General features: G+C 38.7%; 1 long non-coding RNA gene across 1 annotated transcript; it reads left to right on the top strand.

The window, feature by feature from the left end:
- Nucleotides 1-3,026: 3,026 nt before the first annotated feature.
- LOC133713779 (uncharacterized) lies at nt 3,027-5,073 on the top strand. Its single transcript, XR_009848244.1, has 4 exons — nt 3,027-3,653; nt 4,028-4,094; nt 4,187-4,221; nt 4,319-5,073. It is a non-coding gene; the product is annotated as an uncharacterized LOC133713779 (long non-coding RNA).
- Nucleotides 5,074-12,437: the final 7,364 nt, after the last annotated feature.

Below are 12,437 nucleotides of genomic sequence, written 5' to 3'. Positions count from 1 at the left end.
ATTGAGTGAAAAGATGTCAAATATGACTTACAATCATCGATAATACGCCCAATTTCAGATCTATCTTCCACATCAAGCTGTAGAGCAGTAACAACAAGGGAGCAATCGCTGATAGTTAGAGGGACTAGGGAACCGCTGATCGGCTGTAAATAGCAAAATATTAATTTTTAATTTTCGATTGTGTCAGTTACCGCACCTCCTTTGAGTGCGTGATGATTACCCAATCTGAATAAGGTAAGGAAGGAAGGGAACTAGAAGAGAGCCACGTAGAAAGAAGGGAGTAATAACATAATTGAACATTCCGACCAAATCCTAATATGACCCACTCCTTTCCTCAAATCAACCGTTAGATGTTTAGATATTCATGTGTAGGTTATTTATGCAATTTTTCAACCAAATTGAAAATCGTTAAGGCATTTATAATCGTGATTTATCAATTATGAACATGAACGGTTCATGTTTGACAGATTTGGTTTGTTCATTGATTTGATCTAGTTTAGTACCTCAATGATTAGCAATTCATAAGAAAATTTTCAGAAGTGATTTACTCATGCATATATAAACATCTAATGGTTAATGACTCAGCATAGATCTACTCATCATAGAAAGACACCTATCTATTAATCACGAGATCCATAGATCTGATTAGTATGGATCAACATCATCGGCATCAGGGCCTTTTGCCTACGACGACGACCACGTGGCCATTTGGCATCCGATAACTCGGCCGCGTCGTCGTTATCAGCAAAGGTTTGATGAGGAGAAGAATTCGTCATCGGCAAAGGCCGACAACATACCCTCAAGTTTGTTTTTCATCAAAATTTGAGTCTTTATTTCCCTTCCGGTCTTCTATGGGGTTTGTGCGAAGTCTTTTTGTGACGTCGTTTTGTCAGGGTTTGTGAAGTCTTGCTGCGACGTCATTTTGTCGGGTAAGCTCGAACTCTTGTTGCAACGTCTTTTCATCTAGTTTTGGAGAAGTCTTGCCATCAAAAATTCTGATCAAATGAACATTTTAACCCACGTTTTCTATTTAGATTTCCGTCGGGTACTACAATTTCTCCGATTTGGATTTCCCCTTTCTATTCATCCATCAAATCCCTTGCGTCCTTCCGTTCTCTCTCTCTTCAATTTCTTTGTCTTGACTTCTTTTATTATTTTCTCGTTAATTAGTGCAGGCATTCTATTTGTGCTTACTCAATTTTAGAATGGGTGGGTGTTGGGAAGAAGTGATCGGACAAATATTTTCTATGTTTTTAGTGCATTTCTCTCTATATTTTGCTTAGTTATTCTCTTAACAATATCATTTCTGACTTAGTTTTGTGTTTTTAGGTACATTTGAGCTCCAAAGGCAGGAAATGAGCTAAGAAGAGCTAGAAATGATGGAAATGAAGGCAAGGAGGAAATGAGGCGCATAAATGACAAAGAAATGAAGCTTTCCTAATCCTACCAGGAAAAGGAATCCCAGTTGAAGTAGGAATCCTAATGCAACTAGGAGTGAGCTCGGAAAAATGATGTTCGGAAATGAGAAATGACAGAGTCCTAGTTAGACTAGGAAACCTGATGACACTAGGAGACCTGGTGAGGCTAGGAGATGTTGTGGCTTCAAGATGACTCAAGATGGTTCAAGAATCTTCTAGAATGCACAAGAAATTTCGACAATTGAAGAATGGGCTTTGAAATTGTCCAATTGAGAAGCCTGGCCCAAAGATTGAAGCATGTGACTTGCACATGAGTTTCTATACCCTTCTTGACGTCTTGGAAGAATTCTAAAACAATTCTAGTTGGTTTTGCCGTGCAATATGGAGAATATTCAAGAAGATTTCGGAAATCCCAAAAAGGAGAGTTTTTAGGAATCTGCCTGTGCAGATCAGTCAACTTCGACAGAGCCCTGAGGACAGCTCAGAATGAACTAAATTGTGATCTATATATGGTTGGAAAACTATGGATGTCTAGTTTCCATAAATTTTTATGGTTCGTCAATATCAATTTTCTAGAAGAAGTTATGGCTGATTTAGTACAGAGAGGTCAAGCTGCGCGAGAATCGGACTTTTGACGGAAATTTTTGTTTTGAGGCCCAAATCACATCCCAGGCCGAGTTTATGCTTCATATTTCAGATAATATTGCATGTGGGACGTCCTAGAGGCTTCAAGAAGGGTTTGGCATCATCCTTGGAGAGTTTTAAGGGATTACAACATGCAAAAATGATGGAAACAAGTCCAAATACGTTGCTTGTTGCTCACACTCCTATTTGGACGAATTTAAGGCTTAAAATCAGAAAAATCTTTGTAAATTCTGCAATATTATCTCCTTTAAAGACTCATGGTACAAATCTACTTAATTTTGGAGGCTTCTCATTGGTTGGACAACGCAGAAAAGCTGACATGTATTTATTTGATTGGTTGGAACTGTGTGGACTAATCAAATAATTTCTAAAAATTAAAAGAAGGATCCAGAAGGCTTGAAGACTAAGTTTGCCGTCCCCTATATATAGATGCATCCTTGGGACGTTTTATTCATCATCAAACCCAGAATCAAAACCAATTCCTGTCCCTTTACTCTCAAAATTTCGATACCTCTTCAATTGTTCAAGACTTGATGGCGTGAAGCAAGTTCCATCCTCCATTCATCATCTCCTTGCCGTGAGCCTCATCATCCTCCACCACCTTTGAAGACCTTCTTGCGTTCTTGAAGTTTCTTTAAAAGTATAACCATGATCTCTATTCTTTTGTTTTCGGTTTTGTGTTCTTGTAACCTTGTAAACAATTTCACTTGCGTTCTTGGATTTTGTTTTAATTGGATGTTTTGACTTTTTGTTAGAATAAAAGAGTATGTTTTGATGTTTAGTTTTCTATAACCATGAAGCATGATAAACGTTTTAGGATTTTCATATTATAAATTGCGATATCTCTATGTGATGATGATTGTTTGTTGATTTTGTGCTTCAATCCCACCTTTTATGTGTTTATCTTAGTTGGTTCGAAACAATTAGAGTTTGCATGTAATTGAATCCAAATTAAGATATGCTAGTGTTCTAGGTCTTAATTGCTTAAGTGGAAAACTTATAATTCCTTAGGTAAATCAACAATGAGTCTTGCATGCTTGTATGGCGTTCCAACTTGTGTTCTTGGCTTAACTCAATCAAACTTTCATTGATCTTTATGCGTTAAATATGTTTTGTTAGTGAGTAGCGTTCTATGACTAGCATTGCATGTTTAATGGTGCGTTCATCTAGTTAATCTAATTAAGGGAAGTAATAAGAACTTTGTATGCGTTCATCTCTGTTCTTAATTGATTTCTATCTTCATCATATGTTGATTCGTGATTTATGATTTGATATTCTGTTTTCGTGTTAATGGTTGATAACTACATCTTGCATCTTATCCGTCCATCTTTTCCTTGATTCATGGTTTGATCGATCACTTGTATTATGTAATTAGATTAGAATATAAACACTTTCGAAATCCCCCTATTTTGTAATTCTGTAAATATATTTTGTTTTATTTTTGTTTATATTTTGTGAATAATAATAATTTGTTTAACGTTTTTGACAGGAAGTATACCCCAGTCCCCGGCTTAGAACGATACCCTACTTACTCATACTAAAATTCGATGCAGGGTTTAAATTGACACTCATTTTGACCGTATCAAAAAGGTTTTTCCTTTCAAGATCTCTTAGGCTTTAGATTTCATGGCTTTTCAGTTAGGCTTATGTCGTGATTTTAGTCCCAGTTCATTGATTTAGTTTCATTGATTTTGGTCCCTGTCTGTTTATGTAAATCTAGGTTGATTTGGTTATGAATAGGATCGTTTGTAAGAACTCTTTATTAGAAACCTTGTTTAAATTAGGCGTTCATTGATTTCAGATTTCAGTGTTCTGTGATGTTTTGTGGATTTTGTTTGATTTTGATTTCACCATATTTCAGTGTTCTGTGATGTTAATTTGATTTAGATTAGGCATTCATTGATTTTAGCAGTCTTGGAGTGTTTGTTTGATTTAGTAAGTACCTTGAATTTCCCTACTTGCAGCCTGCATTTAGTTGTTTGTCTGATGAAGAAGAGTTCTGTCTGCATTCTTTGTTTGAGGAGCATACAGGTGCGTTTTCGCAAAACGAATGGCTATTACTTGTTTTGTTTCTCATACAAATGCTGTTAAATCTTATGTCTGATATTATCTATTATTTTCAGTCACCGTACTCCCAGGGGAATTTCTTGCCCGACCGGTATGTTGTTAAATCTTATTTCTGATATTATCTATTATTTTCAGTCACTAGGGTTTCTGTTGCTTCTATTTCAAGTTACTTTTTGCTTTCGTTTCAGTATCGGCCACCTATTTCATTCAAAATCAAGAAACCTCAACCAAAGTTTCCCCTCCCACTCCCTCGCCTGAAAGTGTTTGAAGAGGTCTTTCAAAATCAAGAAACCTCAACCAAAGTTTCCCCTCCCACTCCCTCGCCTGAAAGTGTTTGAAGAGGTCTTTCAAAATCAAGAAACCTCAACCGAAGTTTCCCCTCCCACTCCCTCGCCTGAAAGTGTTTGAAGAGGAAGAAGAGGAGTTTCATCTCCGGAAACTCTTTGAAGGGGACTCACTTCCTGCTGATGAAGAAGAGGAGTTTCATCTGCATAAACTCTTTGAAGGAGACTCACTTCCTGCTGATGAAGAAGAGGAGTTTCATTTGCATAAACTCTTTGAGAATGATGCTCCTTATTCAGGTGCATATTTCCAACCATGGTTCAGTTGTAGATAAATTTATAAGGATTAATTTCAGTTTACCCCCCTGAGGTTTGGGGGTGTCATCATGTCACCCTCTCTATTCTCAATTTTGAATTTTTACCCCCCAAACTTTCCAATTTCAATCAGCCGTGTCCAATTTCTCCTATTCCGTCCAAATTGGACGTTAACTCTGACCTTTGAGGGCTAAAATGATCATTTCAAGACCAAAAAACTAAAATTTTATTATTTTTTTTTTTCCTGTTTTTTCGTTTTTTTTATTTATTTTTTATTTTGTCTTCAACCTATATACCACAAGTTATAATAGGTTTATAAAAACAAAAAGATACTCTAGGTGGTTGAAAGTCGCTCGCTGATCTACGATATTTGTGATATATCTCCGATAAAGTGGAGAATTTTAGGATATATCCCCAATAAAGTGAAGAAATATCTGTAAAAAACGATTTTACACTTTATCTATAATACGTTTTTTACACTTTATCTATAAATATCTGTAAAAAATGATTTTACACAGATATTTCTTCACGATTTTACACTTTATCTGTAAATATTTGTAAAAAATGATTTTACACAGACATTTCTTCACTTTATTAGGGATATATCCTAAAATTCTTCACTTTATCGGAAATATATCATAAATATTGTATACCAGTGAGCGGCTTTCAACCACCTAGAGTATCTTTTTGTTTTTATAAACCTATTATAACTTGTGGTGTATAAAAAAAATGAAGAAACAGAAATTTATTTTATTTTATTTTTTAAATAGTTTTTTTGGTCTTGAAATGACCATTTTAGCCCTCAAAGGTCAGAGTTAACGTCCAATTTGGACGGAATAGGAGAAATTGGATACGGCTGATTGAAATTGGAAAGTTTGGGAGGTAAAAATTCAAAATTGAGAATAGAGGGGGTAAACTGAAATTAATCCAATTTATAAATTACTAATACAAAAGTATGTTTGGGTTTTTGGAGGCTTTGTTCCTCACAGGGGACTTGCTCCAATCACAGGGGAAGTGGTTGCCACTGTTAGTGTGAGTCATGGCATAACATTAGTGATGTAATATATTGTAACTGTATCATAGTTAGTACTTACCTTTTCTATGTGTGGTAGAGAATAGAGACGTAAGTCAATTGTATTTCTGTAGATCGATCTCTTTATATACCACCATTGTAAGATGAATCAAATATAAGATAATTCACTTTCTCAATCTTGTTATCTTTGACTTGGTATCAGAGCAAAGATCCGAAAAGGACTTTGTCTCTTTTTCTTTTAGTCTTTTCTCAATCTGAGGAAGACAATTGAGTTAGAACCCAGTTTTTTGGGTTAGTCTCCAAACAACGTCGTTCACTACTTGAGCAGACGTCTCCTTTCTCGACTGGCTTCGTCTTCAACCAAAGACCGTCGTTGCTCTTTCCGTGTTCAGATCGACTTCACTGTTTGTCTAAGAACAGTCGTCCTCATCTTCATGTCGAAATGCACACCAGCTTCACCGCGTAAAATCCAAAGTCCCTCATCTAGACCGGCGTGAAACCTACATTGTCCAGACCCGCGTCAAAACCCGACGTCGCTCATCCTCAAAGCCGCTCCTCGTCATTGCTCATTCTTAGACCAGCGTTCTCCTCTGGTCAATTCGATCGGCTTCGTCTTCCGCCCAAGACTGTCGTTGCTCCTCTTCTCCAGATCGACGTCCTCAGTTTAGTCCGGAGTTGCACGTTAGGCCAGCCAACGTCGTTCAGACCGTCGCGCGTCCTTTGTTCAGACCGGCGTCGCAAACTAGGCTATCTTCTCCGGTCGCTCGCCTCTGTTGGTCGTCGTTTTCTGGTCTAGCCAACGTTGGATCAGTCGGTCACCGTCTCAGCCCATACAACAGGTTCAAAAAAAAAAAAAAATTGTTGTACGTTTCTGTTATTATTATTGGAGGTTCCTGTCTTTTTATTCCGCTGCATACTCTGTGATTTTGTGATTTTGCTACTGTATTGTTGTGATGGGTGGTGATGAAAATGAAGGACAGAGTTCCAGGATCAATGAGGTCCAAAAGGTCGAGGTTTCTGTCTGAAGCTTAGATGGTGGTTCTTTTCGAAACTCAATGGGACCAATTTTCGAACATGGAAGAAGATTATGTCTGTCCACCTTCGTGGCATACACAAGATGGGGCATGTGACTGGAATGACCAAAGCACCTAGTGAGGAGGATGTGGATGCCTATACTAAGTGGGAGGATGATGATGGATCTGTGATGGTAATCTTATTCAAAGCCATGACTGAAGATGTGCTACAATTGGTGGAAGAGTGTGACACTGCTGAAGCAATATGGAAGACATTGGGGGATCTGTATACAAATGAGTCTAATTTTATACAAGTTCATGAATTGATCTGCAAAGCTGGCAGTATGCAACAGAATGGGCAACCAGTAGCTGTGTATTTCACCAAGCTGAAGAATGTATGGGCTGAAATTGATCAGAAGTGTCCTTGCAAGATCAAGAATCAGGAAGATCTTGTGTGGTACCAGAAGGAGAAGGAACTTGAAAGGGTTCATGTATTCTTTAGAGGGCTTGATGAGAAGCATAACAGCGCCAAGGGAGAATTGCTCAGAATGACAGACCCTCCTAGTCTAAACACAGCTTTTACATACGTCCGCAAGGATGAGTCTCAGCAGGAAAGTGTTAAACGTGCACAGGTTGAAGTCTCTAGCCTAGCCATTCAGGCTAAGTCACCGACACCTTTTCTCCAGCAGCAGAGTTCAGTCCCACTTCATCAGCAAGGTCTTCCACTAGGCTTCACCAACCACCCTCGTCCTCAATGTTCTTATTGCAACGACCTTGGACATGTTCAAGAGACTTGTTGGAAACTAAATGGGTATCCCAAAAAGAAAGGTTATTGTCCTAAGGCGAAGGCAGCTGCGGTCAGTTGGTCAAAGAACTAGACTTTTATGGCGTGGCCGGACAGAATCATCATACAGCAGGTGGGGCTACTCTTACAACCTTTATAGCTGGTCGTGGTAAGATTGGTATGGCTTTAAAGGTTTCTAACTTTGTTGGGTCTGATACATGGATTATTGATTCTGGTGTCTCTGATCATATGACTTATGATAAATCTTATTTTATTGAATTGTCTTCCCCACCAGTATCCTATGTCACCAATGCCAATGGTGAGGCTTTTCCTGTGTTAGGGTCAGGGTCAGTGCGTATTACTCCCACCTTAGAACTTCATAATGTTATATGTGCCTGACTTGTCTCATCAGTTGATATCTGTTCCACAGTTGAATACTGAGTCTAAATGCTCCGTAACCTTTTATCATATGTATGTGATTTTTCAGGATCTTCTCACCAGGGAGATAGTCAGTCGGGGGTATCTGAGGGGCAGATTGTTCCATCTGGATCAGACATACGCAGGGGAGAAATCAGGAGCATAGTCCCACGCCTCTTTGACTTTGAATTCTGATAAGCTAAGTGAAATTTTGTTATGGCATCGCCGTTTAGGGCATCCATCTTTTAGTCTTATGAGAAAAACCATGCCTACTTTGTTTATTAGTGTGGATGAATCTGTTTTACATTGTGAAACATGTGTTTTGGCTAAGAGTCATCCTGCTACTTATTCTCCTAGTGTTTCTAATAAAAGCGTTATCCCTTTTGAGTTGATTCATTCTGATGTTTGGGGACCTTCTAGAGAGCCCACTATTTCGGGTATGAGATATTTTGTGTTGTTTATTGATGATTGTACGAGATTGTTATGGGTTGCTCTTCTTAAAACCAAAGGTGAAATCTTTCTTGCTTTTCAAACTTTTCGTACTCTTGTTCACACACAATTCCATAGCACCATTAAAGTCCTTCGTTCTGACAATGGGGGAGAATATGTTAATCATGTGTTCCAAGAGTTTTTTAAAACCTATGGGATTGTTCACCAAACTACATGTCCACAAACACCAGAACAAAATGGAGTGTCCGAAAGGAAAAACCGTCATCTACTTGATGTGGCTCGTGCCCTTCTCTTTAGTGCTCATATGCCTAAGTATCTTTGGGGCGATGCTGTACATGCTTCCTCCCATCTGATCAATCGTCTTCCATCTAGTGTCCTTCAGGGAAAAATTCCATTTGAGGTTCTTGCATCTCATGTCTCTTTACCTTCATTTCATAATCTTCCAGCTCGTGTCTTTGGTTGTGTTGCTTTTGTACATATTCCTCAAAACCAGAGGTCTAAGTTGGATGCCCGGGCACTTAAGTGTGTGTTTGTTGGCTACGGAGGTTATCAGAAAGGGTATAAGTGTTATCATCCACCTACCAGAAAGTACTATGTCACTATGGATGTTACTTTCTTTGAAGACATGAGTTATTTTTCCTCTTCAGATACAGCTCTTCAGGGGGAGAATTCATATTTTGAAGAGCTGTATCATGGAGAGAGGGAGGAATCAGAAGGAGGAGGATAAGTCACACAGGCATGAGGTATTTTGACGGATCCAGTTGAGACCATTAGCTCGTCGCCTCCAGCAGCAGAAGCTCCAAACATCCAGGCACCAGTTTCAATCACTGAAAATGAGGTTGAAGACACAACTGCCCCTTCTGCCATCGCTACTACCCCTGACCCACAACTTCCTGGTACTGAAGATCATCCATTTAAGGTATGTCCATCCACTAGTACTAGTAGTAGTGAGTCTAATGTTGGGCAATATGTGTTACCAAATAGGACCACTCGAGGTCAATCAGCCAAAAGATATGAACCTACTCTCACTGCTAAATCAAAATACCCAGTAGCCAACTATATGTCCACTAGGAGGTTGTCTAAGTCATATGAATCATTTGTGAATCAAATATCTGCTGTATCAGTACCTAACAAAGTGCAGGATGCGTTGGGAGATCCAAAGTGGAGGAAGGCAATGGAGGCGTTGCAGAAGAACAATACTTGGCAACTTGTGCCTCCACCACAAGGCAAGAAGGCTGTAGGTTGTCGTTGGGTGTTTACCGTGAAGCATAATGCAGATGGATCAGTGAATTAGTACAAAGCATGCCTTGTGGCAAAAGGATTTACTCAGACGTATGGTATAGACTATGATGAAACATTTGCTCCTGTTGCTAAGATGAACACTATTCAGAATCTGCTCTCGTTCGCTGCTAGTTTAAACTGGCCACTCTGACAGTTTGATGTCAATAATGCATTTCTTCATGGAGAGTTAGCCGAGGAAGTGTACATGAGCCTTCCACCTGGGTATGTAGTTGCTTCTCCTGGTGATTTTGTATGCAGATTGAGAAAATCTCTGTATGGTCTCAAAAAGCCACCTCGTGCTTGGTTTGGAAGATTTTCACAGTTCATGCGGAAGATTGGTTACAGACAGAGCAACTCAGACCAGACCTTGTTCCTCAAGCATCAACAAGGGAATGTAACAGCTCTAATTATTTATGTGGATAATATGGTAATCACTGGCAATGATACTGTTGAGATGGATAGACTGCAGAGACAGCTAGCCTCTGAGTTTGAGATGAAGGACTTGGGTGAACTTAAGTACTTCTTAGGAATTGAGGTAGCCAGGGGGAGAGAGGGAATCTATCTGTGCCAGAGGAAGTATGTTCTTGACTTGCTGACAGAGACAGGTTTGTTGGATTGCAGACCTGTTGATACTCCTATTGAGCAGAACCATTGTTTAGCTGAGTATCCAGATCAGGTACCTACTGATCGAGCTCGCTATCAGAGGTTAGTTGGGCATTTGATTTATTTGGCTCATATTAGACCAGATGTTGCATATGCAGTGAGTGTGGTGAGTCAGTTCATGCATAACCCGAGTGAGAGTCACATGGATGCTGTTATGCAAATTTTGAAGTACTTGAAGTCAGCACCAGGAAGGGGAGTACTGTTTTCTAAACACAACAACATTCTTGAGGTTTGTGGCTTCACAGATGCAGATTGGGCTGGAAATATTACAAACAGAAGGTCGACGTCAGGTTACTTTACCTTTGTGGGAGGTAAATTGGTTACATGGAAGAGTAAGAAACAGAAAGTTGTGGCACGTTCTAGTGCAGAAGCCGAGTATAGAGGCATGGCTCACGGAGTGTGTGAATTGTTGTGGCTAAGAGAATCTGTTACGTGATCTGGGTTTCAAACTCAAAAGTACCATGCAGTTGTATTGTGACAATAAAGCAGCTATTGACATATCACAGAATCCAGTACAGTATGATCGTACTAAGCATGTGGAGGTTGATCGTCACTTTATGAAGGATAAGCTAGATGCCAAAATTATTAGCTTTCCTTTTGTTCCAACTGAAGAGCAACTTGCAGATATAATTACCAAACGAGTTTCCAGGAAGGCATTTTATGACTCACTAACCAAGTTGGGCATGGTTGATGTATATGCACCAACTTGAGGGGGAGTGTTAGCGTGAGTCATGGCATAACATTAGTGATGTAATATATTGTAATTGTATCATAGTTAGTACTTACCTTTTCTATGTGTGGTAGAGAATAGAGACGTAAGTCAATTGTATTCCTGTAGATCTCTTTATATACCTCCATTGTAATTAAGATGAATCAAATATAATATAATTCACTTTCTCAATCTTGTTATCTTTGACTACCACACCTCCAGCTAGTGATTCGAAGGCAAGTATTCAATTTCTCTTCTACTGACTTTTTCTTTTAAATATCTGTTATCTATTTTGCTTGCTACGTACCTACTCTGTTTGAAATACTATGGTGAGATTGGACTTTTTCTTTCATCTGAATATGCATGGAATTGGGGAACTTGAAGTGCCACACTTCCAGAGTCCTTCAGCTTTCTCAGGTTTGACATCCCACAATTTTCTTTCTCAAATCTTTAAGGTTTTGTGGTTTGTAGATAGAGTTTACGGGCTCTAACTTTGCTCTTTGTATTGATTTTGTTGCAGAGCCCTGATGGGTTTAACTTTGCAGACGGGACTCTTTGGTTTTGGAATATTTTTGGACCCCCTTGTGCTGACAATTTAAAGCTCTCAGCTCTGAACAGTTTTATGTCTAATAAGACTTCTCCAATACCGCTTGCATATTAAGATGATCGTGATAGTGTATAAGCTAATACCGCTTGCATATTAAGAACATTACATGTGTGCATAAGCACGTACTTCTATATATCTTTTTAGTTTTAGAAATACAACAATTGTTTTTTGATCTGCCTTTGTTTGCAAGATAATAGTACCTGCTGCCTAACTAAAACTCTATCACAGTTGCAGCAAAACGAAGGGAACCAACTCAATATTGTTTTCAGTTTATTCTCATGGTATAAACTGAATTCATTTAGTAATTTGTCAGCAATGGCTTTGTTTGAACCCAAAATTAACATTTTTTTTTTCCCGACAATGGCGTCTCGAGAAAATCCGGGCCAATATCTGTGGCTCAAGCTATATATTTTCGACAAGTTCGAAATATATTGTTTAGAGGCTAAATAAAGTCTACTTGGAGACTAAGTAATCCTGAAGCAAATCTGGATATTCATTAATTTACTATTAATTATCAAATATTTGATAATTAAATATGGTGATTTGCTTGATTACCAAGTATTGTGCAAGAGGGAAGATGGCAGCTACATATATGGAGTAGGTTATGTGGCCTAGCCATGCAAGGAATTATAGTTTCCCATGCGATTAAGGTGGACGTGCAAGCATGGGCTCTTATTGATTAAGGAATCAATCATCCTTGATTGCAATCCTCAAGGAATATATATAATCTAGTTATATATATAATTGCTCATGC

Source organism: Rosa rugosa, chromosome 6 (assembly GCF_958449725.1).
Source record: "Rosa rugosa chromosome 6, drRosRugo1.1, whole genome shotgun sequence".
NCBI lineage: Eukaryota > Viridiplantae > Streptophyta > Magnoliopsida > Rosales > Rosaceae > Rosa > Rosa rugosa.
This window is presented reverse-complemented; position numbering and strand designations above follow the sequence as displayed.